The sequence below is a fragment of the Lynx rufus genome, unplaced genomic scaffold (genome assembly GCF_022079265.1).
Source record: "Lynx rufus isolate CCGP_SWC_20201006 ecotype Redwood Valley unplaced genomic scaffold, mLynRuf1.p SCAF_6, whole genome shotgun sequence".
NCBI classification, from domain to species: domain Eukaryota; kingdom Metazoa; phylum Chordata; class Mammalia; order Carnivora; family Felidae; genus Lynx; species Lynx rufus.
In genome coordinates this window covers 143,547,501-143,560,000 of record NW_025814878.1, presented here as the reverse complement: position 1 = coordinate 143,560,000, position 12,500 = coordinate 143,547,501, and the positions used below count along the sequence as shown (strand labels likewise).

Sequence of the window (12,500 nt, the reverse complement as noted above, 5' to 3'; positions counted from 1 at the left end):
GCCAATATTAATCTCCTGCTTTTAATATGGTACTTTGATTATGTCACAAGTAACCCATCAGAGAAATGGGTGAAGGAACCATGGGGTACATGGAACCTCTCTGTACTATATTTGCAACTTGCTATGTATCTGTAACCATTAAAAACAGAAGCTTTTTTAAGTTAAAAACATGAACAGGGACTGTATTTTATCAAACACTTTCTACATGTGTATTTTGATGACTGTATAATTATTCTTTTACTTATTAATATTATCGATGCAAAAGATTTACTTTTATAGATTGCGTTTTGAATGTTAAATCAGATTGCATTTCTGAAATAAGTCACACAATCAATACAAAATTGAAACTCTGTGAGGTAATACGTACATATCAACCACGTACGTATCAAATTATTCTGCCTTGTGCCTTAAACTTACACAGCGTTAGACGTCAGTTAGATCTCAAGGAGGCTGAAAAAAAGTTGAAAATACAATGGCCACATGACCCAGCAATTGTACTTCTGTGTATGCACCCAAAAGAATCGAAAGCATAGTCTTGAACAGATATTTGTACACTCATTGTTCACAACAGTCAAAAGGTAGAAACAGCTCAAGTGTCCATCAGTGGGCGAGTGCTTAAACAAAATGGGGTCTATGCATGTGATGGGGTATTATCTAGCCTGAGAAAGGAGTGACATTCTGATGCATTCGTCAACACGGATGGAGCTTGGAGACACCGTGCTGAGTGAAATGTGCCACCAAAGGACAAAAACTGATTCCACTTCCACGAGAGACCTAGAGTGAACACATATAGACAGAAAGGGATGCGGTGGTTTCCAGGGCCCGGGCGGAGGGGGATATAGGGAAGTATTGACTAGTGGGTACAGAATTTCAGCTTGAGAAGGTGCATAAAGTTCAGGAGAGACGTGGGAAGGGCTGCAGGACAAGGTGAACGTGCGTGATGCTACTGAACTGTGCGCTGAAAAATGGTAAAACGGTCAGTTTTTATGTTGTGTGTATTTTATCACAAGAAAAATATCAAAAAAAGAAAAAAAAAGATTACCACTTTTGTTGGCTTTGTTGAGTGTCCCCATTTTGTACTTATTTTCTATTGCATTGTCTGTTCTTTGCTTCATTATTTCCTTCCCTGAAGCTTCTTTGGAAAGAAATTAGTGGTTGATTCCCAGTTGATGACTGTATAATGTGTGTGCTGAATGCTTAGATCATTACCTTTAAGTGTTTATTTTATTTATATATGTACACAAGGGGGTCCCTCTATATATACTTCTAGCTGCACAGTATGTGTTCAGATATGCACTATTTTTATCATTTATTTCAAAATAGTTCCTAATTTCATTTGGGATCTATCCTTTGAACCATAGGTTATTTAGAAGCACATTTACTATTTTGTAAACAAATATAATATTTCATTTTCACGTTTTGATTTCTGGTATAATTTTTTGCCGTGAAATAATAGCATGTATCCAGCCATGTTATGGTTTTGGAGCCTTGCTTTGTGGCCTGGTAAAATGTCAAATTTGAGATCATTTTATCTGTGTCTGAAAAAGTTTGAGTTCTGGAGTTGATGTGTGCCCTGTTCTCTCTATATTGTATGGTTATATGAATAACAGTATTATGAATTATGGTTACTTTTTCCGTTTATGTTTTCTATTAGCTTTTCAGAGAGGTGTATCGTGTGAAAATACCCCACTATGATTGTGGTTGTATCGGTGTCTCTTTTTACTTCTGTCACTACCTGGAATTTTTTCTCCATTTCTCAATCTTCCAGAAGCAAGACCTCTGGATAAAGCATGGCTAATGAAATAGCTATGACTTGGAAATACAAGGCATTACCTCCAAGTGCAACAAGGAAAGCCTAGGGGGGAAAAATGTGTTCCTACAAGCTTCAGCATATCTATTGAGACTTAGGAGACCCTTTATTAGGGACACTTTTACATGTTTCCTTTGCCAAAAGAAATGAGGAAAATGTAATTCAGATAGAACCGTTCTCATGGGAAACTCAAGATAAAGGTTGAGCAGAAGCTGCGGGAGAGATTCTGATCTTCCTCTGCTTAGAAAGGAACCTGGTGCTATCCCCAGGGCCTGACCCAGATTTGTGTAACTCTGGTCTCCTACATCAGCTTGGTCAGGAAGCCACATCCCATAACCACCCTGAGACGAGGGAGACCATCAGAACCAGTTTGACGAGCTTCTTAGCTCCAGGCCTGGGTGCACCTTGGGCTCCTAATTTGCAGTTTCGAGGTTAATGAATTATGCAGCCTGAACTTGAAGAGGCTGTTTCTCTAGGAGCTTTATGTTTGATTTTACTGGAGTGATTTCATTTCTTAAGAGTTACCGTTGGGCTCTATGAGATGCAGGAAAAACCTAGACGCGGGGGGGGGGGGGGGGTCTTAGTTTTGGGCACACACTCCGGTAATTTTGTGAACTCGCTGGGTGGTCTGTGGTCTGCACTCGCGGGGTGCTGGTGTCCAGGTTCCTCTGTGTGTGACGGGCTGACACTTCCATTCCTTACGCCGTGGGGTGCTTCACCCACAAAGGTTCTGGAAGTCTCCCTGGTAATTTCACAGTCCATTACAAAGAGACAGAAGAAACTGCCAGCTTCGTTTTCTTGTTTTCAGACATGCACGAAATGCCTCTCGATGGCCACGAGGCCCAGCGCCTTCTTTCTGACCGGTGTAAGCATCTCCCCTGAGCGGGCTCAGCACCTCTTTCCCTCATGACAGTGGGAGCTCCTGGGCTCGCTGGCTTTGCCCTTGTTGGGTTTTCCTGTTCACACCCCGGTGCGTGTACGTGCCTCTGAAAGCGAACAGCACGGAGGCTCGTTTGAGCCAAAATTCTAAGTCCGTTGTGGAACTTACTCTTTATTTTCCCTTTTCTGTTTTACCGTCTTGTGGCTGCCAAAGACAAACCGTTCTGCTTTTATAATCGGGACCCATGCGCTGAACTCTTATCGTGCACTTTCTCTATGGACGGTCAGTCTGCACAGTAGGTTATCAATTCTCGTGCAAACCAGTATTTTCCATTTTTGTTTGTATTTGAGCTTCCCATCTTGTCCGAGCCATTACGCTGCCAGCTACAAGCGCTTCTCCACTTGATCCCCGGTTACGGAACATCCTTCCCAGCAGAGAGCCCCTGTCTTGTTCACCTCTACACCTCCAGCACCTGGCCTTCCAGAGTCCAATAAAACTGTTGAATGGTCTTGGGAAAAGGTGCTGATGACTTTTTTTCTACAATAAGAACTTTAAAAACCGTATCTTTCTGTTTCAATCCTTTGATTTGGTCCTGTTCTAATGTCTTCTTTTCCCCGTTCTTCACTCCTGCTTTTCGGATATATACATATATAGGCCCCGGACCAAGAAGTGACTCTCCAGGGGACGTGGGCTAACCCCCAAGCCTGAGAGGGAGGAGAGGTTTCGCTCTGCATTTTGCAAGCTTAGCTCTACATTTCCTTTAAGATTATTTTCTGTGGCGATGTTTCTGCACCTGCTCCTGTGAGCTGCAGGGTGACACCTTCCTCCCGCGCCGGAGATGGCCGCAGACGTGCGGGTGAGCAGGACCCAGATTCCGGAACCGGGTCCTAGTTCTCTAAGGGCTTTGCGCGGAACTGGTGTTTGCACGGAGTTGGCGTTTTGCAAGCTCCTTGACTTTGGTTGGTCTTGCATCACAGACCAGTGGAAGGAGAGGCGGGCCGCCCTTCCGACCTCGCTCGCCCCTGCTAGCAGGGGAGGCGCGTGCCGCCGCCTCCTCCGCGTGGCGAGTGCCGGGGGCGGGGGGTGTCCGGGGTGCGCGGCACGGAGACCCGGGTGCGGGCCTCGGACACAGTCCTGAGCGCGGACAGGTTTCACCCGGATAGTCACCGCGCCGCCGGGCCGAGGCCGCTTCTCTCCGATGAGAAGTCGTTCTGCGGCCTCGGACGCGCGGGGCAGGCGGCCGGCACCCCCCGGGGTCCCGCGCCCTCCCCCCAGGGTCCCGCACCCCCGGGGTCCCGCCCGCACCGATTCCGCGCCCAGAAACCTGTTCTTTAGCCGAAGGGGAGCGCGGGGCCCGAGAGAGGGTCTGTGCGGAGCAGCGGGAAAGAACGTCGTGGATAGAGTTCGGCAGCCTTCGCGGGCACGCTCCTCTCGGGTCAGGCGGCGGGTGTAGACGGTGACTTGGCGGGTGTAGACGGTGACTTGCCGCGTGGCCCACGCGCTCCTTGCCGACGGCTGCAGGTGGCCGAGGTGCGCTCAAGCCCACCTGCTCCTTTTTCTGGCCAACACGCTCCTCCCGCGGGTTTCCTCCCGTGAACGTGCCAGAAACGGACACCTGGGTGTGTCTTCCCGGAGGCAGGAGACGCGATGATCAACAATCTGCGAGGAGAAAACACCGCGGGGCCGGGAGGCGAGACGCCAAGCCTGTGCCCCGTGTGTCCGGGGACTAAGCAGGCCGCTTCTCGGGGACCGTCGCCGCGTACAGTGACTGTGACGTCCGCCCAGCCCCGCTGCGGATCGGGTGCTCCCTCTTCCCCCCGAAGCCGGCAGGGTGAGGACCTCTGGGGGCTGGGGTGGGGAGGGGCACTCTATGGCCGTCTAGGTGGCGGAACATAAAATAACACAAAAATGAAATCTCCTGGGGTTTGTTTTAAGAGTGTCACGCGCGAGCGTGGACGAAGAATCGTGACTCATAAACTCGACTAAACGCTCAGTGGAGTCGCTCAGACTCTTCATAGACGATTACGGGGACCGGCATCCCACGTGGGGTTCCATGGTGTAATGGTTAGCACTCTGGACTCTGAATCCAGCGATCCGAGTTCAAGTCTCGGTGGAACCTGCCGAGTCTTTTGGTCTCGCTTTGTTTTTTTCCTGGAAAGTGCTGTTCACCTCAATGACCCCGACCAGTTTTGCCCTGGGCACCCCCTGTGAGTCCCTGCAAGTCCGCACACACCTGCATCTGGGCCAGGACGAAGGACGGAATTTCATTCTGGCTTAATGGGGTTTCTTTTTAAGGAGGGAAAGAACCATGAGACGGAAACACAGGAGGGAAACAGCAAAGCCCCTGTACTCTGCCGTGACCGGGAAGCAACTCTAAATAAAAAGCAAGAATCGACTCACAGAACATTTATTTTTCTGTGCACATTAAAAAGAATGTTTGCACTTGTTAAATATTTCAAACAGGGGAAATAAATAATTCTAATGGTCCTCCTCCCCTCTCCCTATGGCCACTGAACCCAGTTTGTGTATACAACACACACACACACACACACACACACACACGCAGAAACCAAAGGTGGAAAATCTGAAATTAGGGGACTCTAAGTAAGGGCTGCCTAAGACTCATTATCACATCGTAAAGATATCTACAGATTCAACATATTTCGAGGTAGAACTTGAGGGGAAATCCATAGTAATAATCTCACTGGGCCTTCATCGGGCCATCGTGCCGCCCCCAGAACGCCACACTTCCCTCTTTCTCATCCAGCACGGCTAACTCCTGCTCTACAGCTGTTTCTTTACGAATTACATTATTTGTACAAGTTTCCTTTTTTCATTTGCTCTTGTACTGTTGTGTATAGGCCTTCTTCTTCTTCTTTTTTTTTTTTTTAACTTCCGGTTGGGCATCTGTGTTACATGCAGTGAGGTTGTTTTCATCCTGGATTGGAAATCTGCAGACGTTCCGCTACGGGGCTGGAAGATCCCACCCAGCAAATAGTCTCTTCACGACACCAGGCGGGTAGGAGATTGTTAGGCAATGGTCTCCCCCTCACAACCAACACCTATCACTAACTCCAAATGTGCTCGCCCTGCAGATTCTGTCCCCGTAGCCGGGTCTCGGTCTCGTTCACGGCCTGCTTCTTCTCCCGTTGTCGCTTTGTGCAAACTGTTTATCCAAACGTGCATATCCAGATTGCCCTTCATAATAAATGAGTTCTGTGAAGTCTCTGCCACCACGAGTAAACACACACCCTCATTCAAAATTAGAGATCTTTGGTTTTCTCTCTCACGGTGTGTCACTGACTGTGGGATACGCACAATCCCGAGTGTTTTGCTAGGTCTGTGCTGGGGAAACACCAATTATGGCTTTGCCGCAGCCCCTCGCCCTTCAGAGTATGTGGGATCTACTCTTCATACACTCCGTCACCCATGGACACGGACTGCTCTTAGTGTGGTCAACACTGAAGTTTGCTTTATTCTTTCTTACCTTCCTAGGCACACAAATTTTCTTGTTCAGACAAACATGCAAAAAGTGTCTCTACCCTGCAAAAGTAAAACTCTAAGTCTTTCTTGTAAATATTTTGCCATCAGAAAATGGTCCACATGAATCAGAATCAGAAAACTTAAAGAGGATACGATCAACAGATATTTCCTCTACACCAAAAACTGACAGCCGTGGTTGACTCAAACCTGTAGCCATACGGATTCGCCTGATTGTTATAGAAGAGGGGAGGAGAGATTGTGGAAACTCTTTTCCTTTCTGTTGTTTCTTATTAAGTGTGAGAAGACTCAGCCTAATTGAAGAAGAAGGGAGGCATGCATAAAGTAGATGAATATATGTCCCGAGGAAGTAGAAATTCAGTTTACCACAGTTGATATCAACCAGTCATTATATATGTATATATATTTAAATATATATGTTTTTTTATTTGTGAGAGAGTTTAACACGGGGGGGGTGCGTGCAGAAGGAGAGGGAGAGAGAATCTCAAGCAGGCCTCCTGTCCATCTCAGAGCCTGTTCCAAGGCTCCATGCACCTTGGGCTTGGTGGGGGGTAGGGGGACAATCGCACAGTTATGAGATCAGGACCGGAGTCAAATCAAGAGCTAGTTGTTCAACCAACTGAGCCACCCAGGTGCCCCCATCAGTCATTATATACTGAGGATGATGTTTTCAAGTGAAATCAGGGCCATTTTTGTGATGCCCTCCCACCTACGATGATACCCTTGTGATACCTGTTTCCTGGGACATTCTGTGACGTCATTTTACTGTCTGAAAACTAAGCCCATGCAGGTCAAGGTTTAGGGCTGATACAGGGATTTCTAGTACACCGATGGTCTGAAGTGGAATTAATCATGCCAGGGACCTCTGGTCACCTCAAATCTCACACCCCATCTGAAGGTGGCCCCATTCGAAATTGTTCTAATGTCCCTCATTACCCACATTAGATGCTAACTATGGTAAGATGGGCTCAAAGACTTTGGTCAAAGTCCATATTCCCCAATCGTATCCCCCAAGAACTTTGATATGTTGAATTTCAACTTTGAAATTAAGAGGCAAACAAGAATTTCGTCACAAGAGAAGTGTTGGATAGAGAAAGAAAGGAGAATAAAGTATCTTGTGACATCCAGAAGCTGACCCGGCACTCGGGCCAGGCCACGTCATTCTCCTATTGAACATAATCGCCCAGAATACCGACATCAGACATGCCTCCTCCGAGACCATGATAGAATGAGCCAGACAGCTGACGGCCCAACTTTGTCTAAGGTCACTGTGGCACACACACAATACCAAACCTCTTCCTCACGCAAACAAGTGACTGTCACCTCTGACCAGTTACAGCTTTATCTTCTCTCCGACCGGCCTCCTTCTCACGAGATCAACTGTGATACCCAGTGAAGGAATAGCGCCTGCTTTCTGACACTTTCTAATCCAGAGCAGAACCCTGCTACTTGGGAGCCTCCCCCAAAGCACCCGGCCAAAGCCCAAATCCTAGAAAAATTCTTTCCAGCATCCTTTCCCCCGAGACACCTCCTGATCCCTCTGGGGGGAGCTCTCCCTCCCTGCCACAAATGATGATCGGCCCAGCGTGCCCCACTACAGGTATGTTCCTGGGTCAGGCGGGAGGGCATAGACCCTATCCAGGTAACGTCAAAGAGTTGCAGTTTGTCTTTGGATTTCCAAGCAGGTATTTAACTTAATTACGTTCCGCAGTTCAAAGCACATTACCGTTGTTGGTCTATATACAGCTTTTTTTTTTTTTTTTTTAGCTGGATGGATTGATATTTCCCTTTCACACTGCAATATTCTATGCCTTCTGACTCCAGGAGCAACTATTTTGCTAGGTGCCCTGTGACATTTCCCCCCTCACCCCCACCCCCAGACTCTGCAACTTTTTGTCTGAATGTTTGTAGTTCTGTTTGCATGTGTTGTTTTGTTATTTTATACGAACAGTAAAGTGCTCCACACGTGTTGTTTACATTTACTGTGTAACTTCCTCTCACTGTCTCGGACCTCAGTGTGCGTCCACTCAGTTGTATCGACTCACCAAGTCGCAGACAAACAGACTGATTAAAAATCCCACCCCTGTTAACGCCACTAAGCTGAACATAGTCATAGATACCTTCTACAGACTTGTGGGATATGTAGCATAAACACAAAGAAAAGTTGGATCCTGTGCTAAGTTTGTCTTTTATTTGATTACCCGGTGACAGATTTGTGTCCAAAATAGCTCCATAATTTCCAGCTGTCAGCTCACAGGCCTTGGATAGCCCTGCAATACTGTCGACATTTTGAAGTTTCTGTCATTCGAACTTCTAGCCATTATTTTTCATCCATTAAATTTTATCTAATATAATATATATGTATATGTACATAAATGTGTCTCAAAGATTACAATGATTTGAAACACCTGTCAGATTTTCAGACAATCTCGGTTGTAAATTAGTCTCTGTAAAGACCATGTCTTAATTGATTGATTGTTTTATCTCCATAATGGTCTCCCTCGAATCTACTCTACAAAGTGAACTTTAAAAAAAATTTTTTTAATGTTTATTTATTATTGAGAGACAGTGAGAGACAGCATGAGCAGGGGTGAGGCAGAGAGAGAAGACACAAAATCAAAGCAGGCTCCAGGCTCTGAGCTGTCAGCACAGAGCCTGACGTGGGGCTCAAACTCACAAACCATGAGATCATGACCAGAGCCAAAGCCACTGAGCCACCCAGGCGCCCCTATAAGGCTGACTTTAAAAGCATCTAATGTTTACAGTTTTACTCAAATGCGTTCCTGCAAAACAGATGTCAGTATTTTTTGCGTATTTGATTTTATTTTCTGTATCATATTTTGCTATATGTCTCATTCTGCTCCTGAAGCTTTCACTTTTTTTTTTTTTTTTGAGATTCATCCGTATAGCTATGTGTGGATCTATGCCTGTTAAATGCTGCCTAATCCTTTTCGGTGGGAATACACATTCTTAAATGACCCAAAATACGTCTCAGCTGATGTAAAATCCTGGACTTACATTATGCTTCCCTGAGGATCTTGTCGGTGTTCCCCCCACTGTCTCACACTGTTGGGTGTCATTCTGGGGAAGGCTGCTTCCAGGATGATTCTTGCCCTTAGCAATAAGGTGATCTTTTTAGTGACTCCCTAAATAATCATTTATCTTCAAAGCCACATAACTTTCAGTCACCTTCCCCCCCCCCCACGGCTCCATCCCCCACCGGGTCTTCTCACCCACAAGTTCACTCCCATCTTTCTTCCGGACCTGAACTCATAAGCCTCTTAATCACTGTTTCTCCTAATCATTTGTGAAACCCGCCGTAACACTTTCATCCCCTGAACGTGCTAGAGGAGAAGGGAGTGGGGACAGAAGAATCTGTTTTGGGGTCTCTGCAGCAGCATGGAAGCATTAATCCTAAGGAATATGTCGATCGGGGCTTTGCAGAGTTTAAAGGTCTCCCTCCCTCCAATATATGTGCCTTAATTCCAATTCCTCTCCATCTCTGGGGCCAAAACAGCTCTCGCCTTTCTCTCAAACCAGTCTTCGACTCTACATCCAAATCCTGTTGGTTGGAAAAGTCTGTCCCGGCATCAGGCTCTGGGGTTCAGGTGCGGAAAAGGTCTGCTGGGTGGGAAACTCTTTGCGCGCTGTGAAGAAATGCCCCGCTCAGATATAGGCGAACCCCCCCCCCACGTACTGAGGGGTGATGCTTCCGGCATCAGGGAAAACACGAGCACCGAACACTCAACGGGCAGCAATATTCCATCCCAGGCCAAATCCAGGATCTTAGGTCGCACCACTCTTGTGGTCTTATCGCCGGAGAGGACGAGTCCAGAACAGTGAGCCGACTCAGCGGTGCAGGCAGGCGCGGGTCTGAACCCCCGGCAGGGGCAGGGGCGAGGAACAGCTGCTGGGGGGTTGGGTGCGGGGCTCGCCCTCTGGCTTCCCAGTCCTGAGACCAGGATACAAACCTATTGTGTCTGGCGGGATCTCTGACGACCTGGTGTAAAGATCGACAAATGAGACGCATCAAGTCCTTGGAACGCCGGGGTGCAGGAGGGGCCTGAAAAAGAGGACCTACTGTGATTTGGGGGCGCTAACAAATCTGCCCCTGAAGCTGCGAGCAACCTGAGCGTTTTAGGAGTGTCTCCCGAGGACCTTGTGAGCGCCCGGCCCATCAACCCACCCGGAAGTCCGCGACCATAGCCTCACTGTGCGGCCCTGAGCAGTTTCTTCATCAAGTGGAAATAAAAATCTGACGGGGCTCCTGCTTCACTCCTGTCTTCTTGGCACAAAGTGATCGGTAGCGAGCTACCAGAGTCACTACTTTTCAGGGATCCTAACTTCCCACAGTGGGGGCTGGAGTCTGAGGAAGTCGGGTGCATCATGCCAACTTGGCGAGCGGAGCTGAGCAGGGCACCGCCCGCACTTGAGGAAGCAGCCCCCGCGGGTGGGGAACGGGGTACGTTACCTTCCTGGTAAAACCGTAGTCGGCAGGATTCGAACCTGCGCGGGGAGACCCCAATGGATTTCAAGTCCATCGCCTTAACCACTCGGCCACGACTACCTGCTCGCCTGGGGTGAACCGAGAGTGGATGCGTGCCGCGCCCCAAGGAGTGGGGCCGGGCGACAGCCGGGAAGATCCGCGGGCCTCGCCCTCCGGAACAAAGGAGCCCGTCCACCGTGCAGGGCAAACCGAGAACCTGCGGCCTCGTGGCGGGTCAGAAAAAGGCTCCGGCACAAACCACTCGAATGTCCAAGGCCCGCAGCACCGGAGCCGACCCCCAGCGGCCGCCCTTCGCGGACACCGCGGTCACAGCGGTCACAGGGTGCTTGGGAGCCCAGGACGGAGCCCAGGAAGGAATCCGGAAGGGAATCCAGGAGGGAATCCAGGAGGGGGCACAGGACAGAGCCCAGGAGGGAACCCAGGAGGGAGCCCAGGAGGGAGGACCTGATGCCCACTGAGCTTTGAGGAGCGCCGTCCTAGTGAAATGAACTTAACAAAGAGCGTGTACTGCACACAAACTTTTTCATTTCCCGTTGTGATAGGTTTAAAAAGGTATTAAAAATGGATGAAATGTTTAAATATTTTTGCTTCATCTGCCTAACAGATCAATAAAGGCCGCTAAACAGAAATTTGGGAGGTTTCTGTAATCGTCCTGGGAAAACGTTTATGACATAACACGTATTCACTGACGAGAGCAATGTGCAATTAACATGACCTCAGTGAGGCAACCTTTTCGCCAGTGAAACGCTGAGAGGAAGGGAGGGACACTTCACGATGTTTCCGCTGCTGGCTTCTGGTTTGCGGAGTCAGGAGCGAACCTTCTGTTTGCTTCCTGCAGCGCGAAGTGATCCAGTCTTACAAGTGAATAGCAGAGGGACGCATTGTATTGATTTGTTGGTTATTTATTGATATTACCCGAGAGTTGACATTTGCCTCAAAGGGTTCTTGGATTCATCATCTGCCTCGTTGCCTGCAATGCACAGTGAAAGTAATTACCTTGAACCTGTTTCTCAAAACATCGGCGCCAGTCGGCGATTGGCAAAATTAACGAATTTTTAAAAGATGATGTTGAAAGAACAGTGAGATGGGGAACAGTTTTAGAAGCCTCTTACATTTGTATACATGTTCATGTTTTGAAGGTTTGAGGAACGGCTTTATTGGAGGCCTGTGCCAGGGTGATCTCCGCACACGGGTGCAGCCAGTCTTTTAAATGAGATGGTTGTGGGTTTTCGGGGAGACGACCGCCGGATCTTCCACTATGTGCAGAACCCAACACTCGTCTTGAAAACGGTTGGTCACTTGGAGTTGTCCAGCCTCGCCGGAAGCCGAGCTATCCAACCAGCCCGATGGCAGGGCCCGGGCGGTGGACGATGGGGACTGCAGGGTGGCCCACAAGTACAAGTACAAGTGAAGCTTCTCGTGCTCCCGCTTTTATGTAATTTGACCTTAGCGTTGGTCGGGGCAGCCCCCCTACCAATGAAAGTACCTGGGGAATTGTCAGTTGGGGAATTGCCCACACCAGGCCCCCCGGGAAAAGAACCATTGGGGAAAAAAACTGTCCGCGGGGAAATTGTGCGGCCCCACATCCAGCCCTTGCCACCCCTATAAAGACTCCTCTACCTAAAGGAAGGATGGGCCCGTATATTTCCCAGCCAAGGAGGGGGCAAATGGGTTCGAAATCCCCACTCTGGCAACAAAGGAACGTATCTATGGATACAAATTACTCCAACCCCTAGGCCCGCTTGGCCCCCAGGAGGCGTTCCAGATGGTAACTGGACCTGGTGGGTTAAGGTACAGAATGG

At 48.4% G+C, this 12,500-nt stretch overlaps 2 non-coding genes across 2 annotated transcripts; one reads left to right on the top strand and one right to left on the bottom strand.

The window, feature by feature from the left end:
* The first annotated feature begins 4,737 nt into the window (after positions 1-4,737).
* TRNAQ-CUG (transfer RNA glutamine (anticodon CUG)) lies at positions 4,738-4,809 on the top strand. The gene has a single exon. It is a non-coding gene; the product is annotated as a tRNA-Gln (tRNA).
* A 5,867-nt stretch (positions 4,810-10,676) lies between these two features.
* Positions 10,677-10,758, bottom strand: TRNAS-UGA (transfer RNA serine (anticodon UGA)). The gene has a single exon. It is a non-coding gene; the product is annotated as a tRNA-Ser (tRNA).
* Between the last annotated feature and the right edge of the window lie 1,742 nt (positions 10,759-12,500).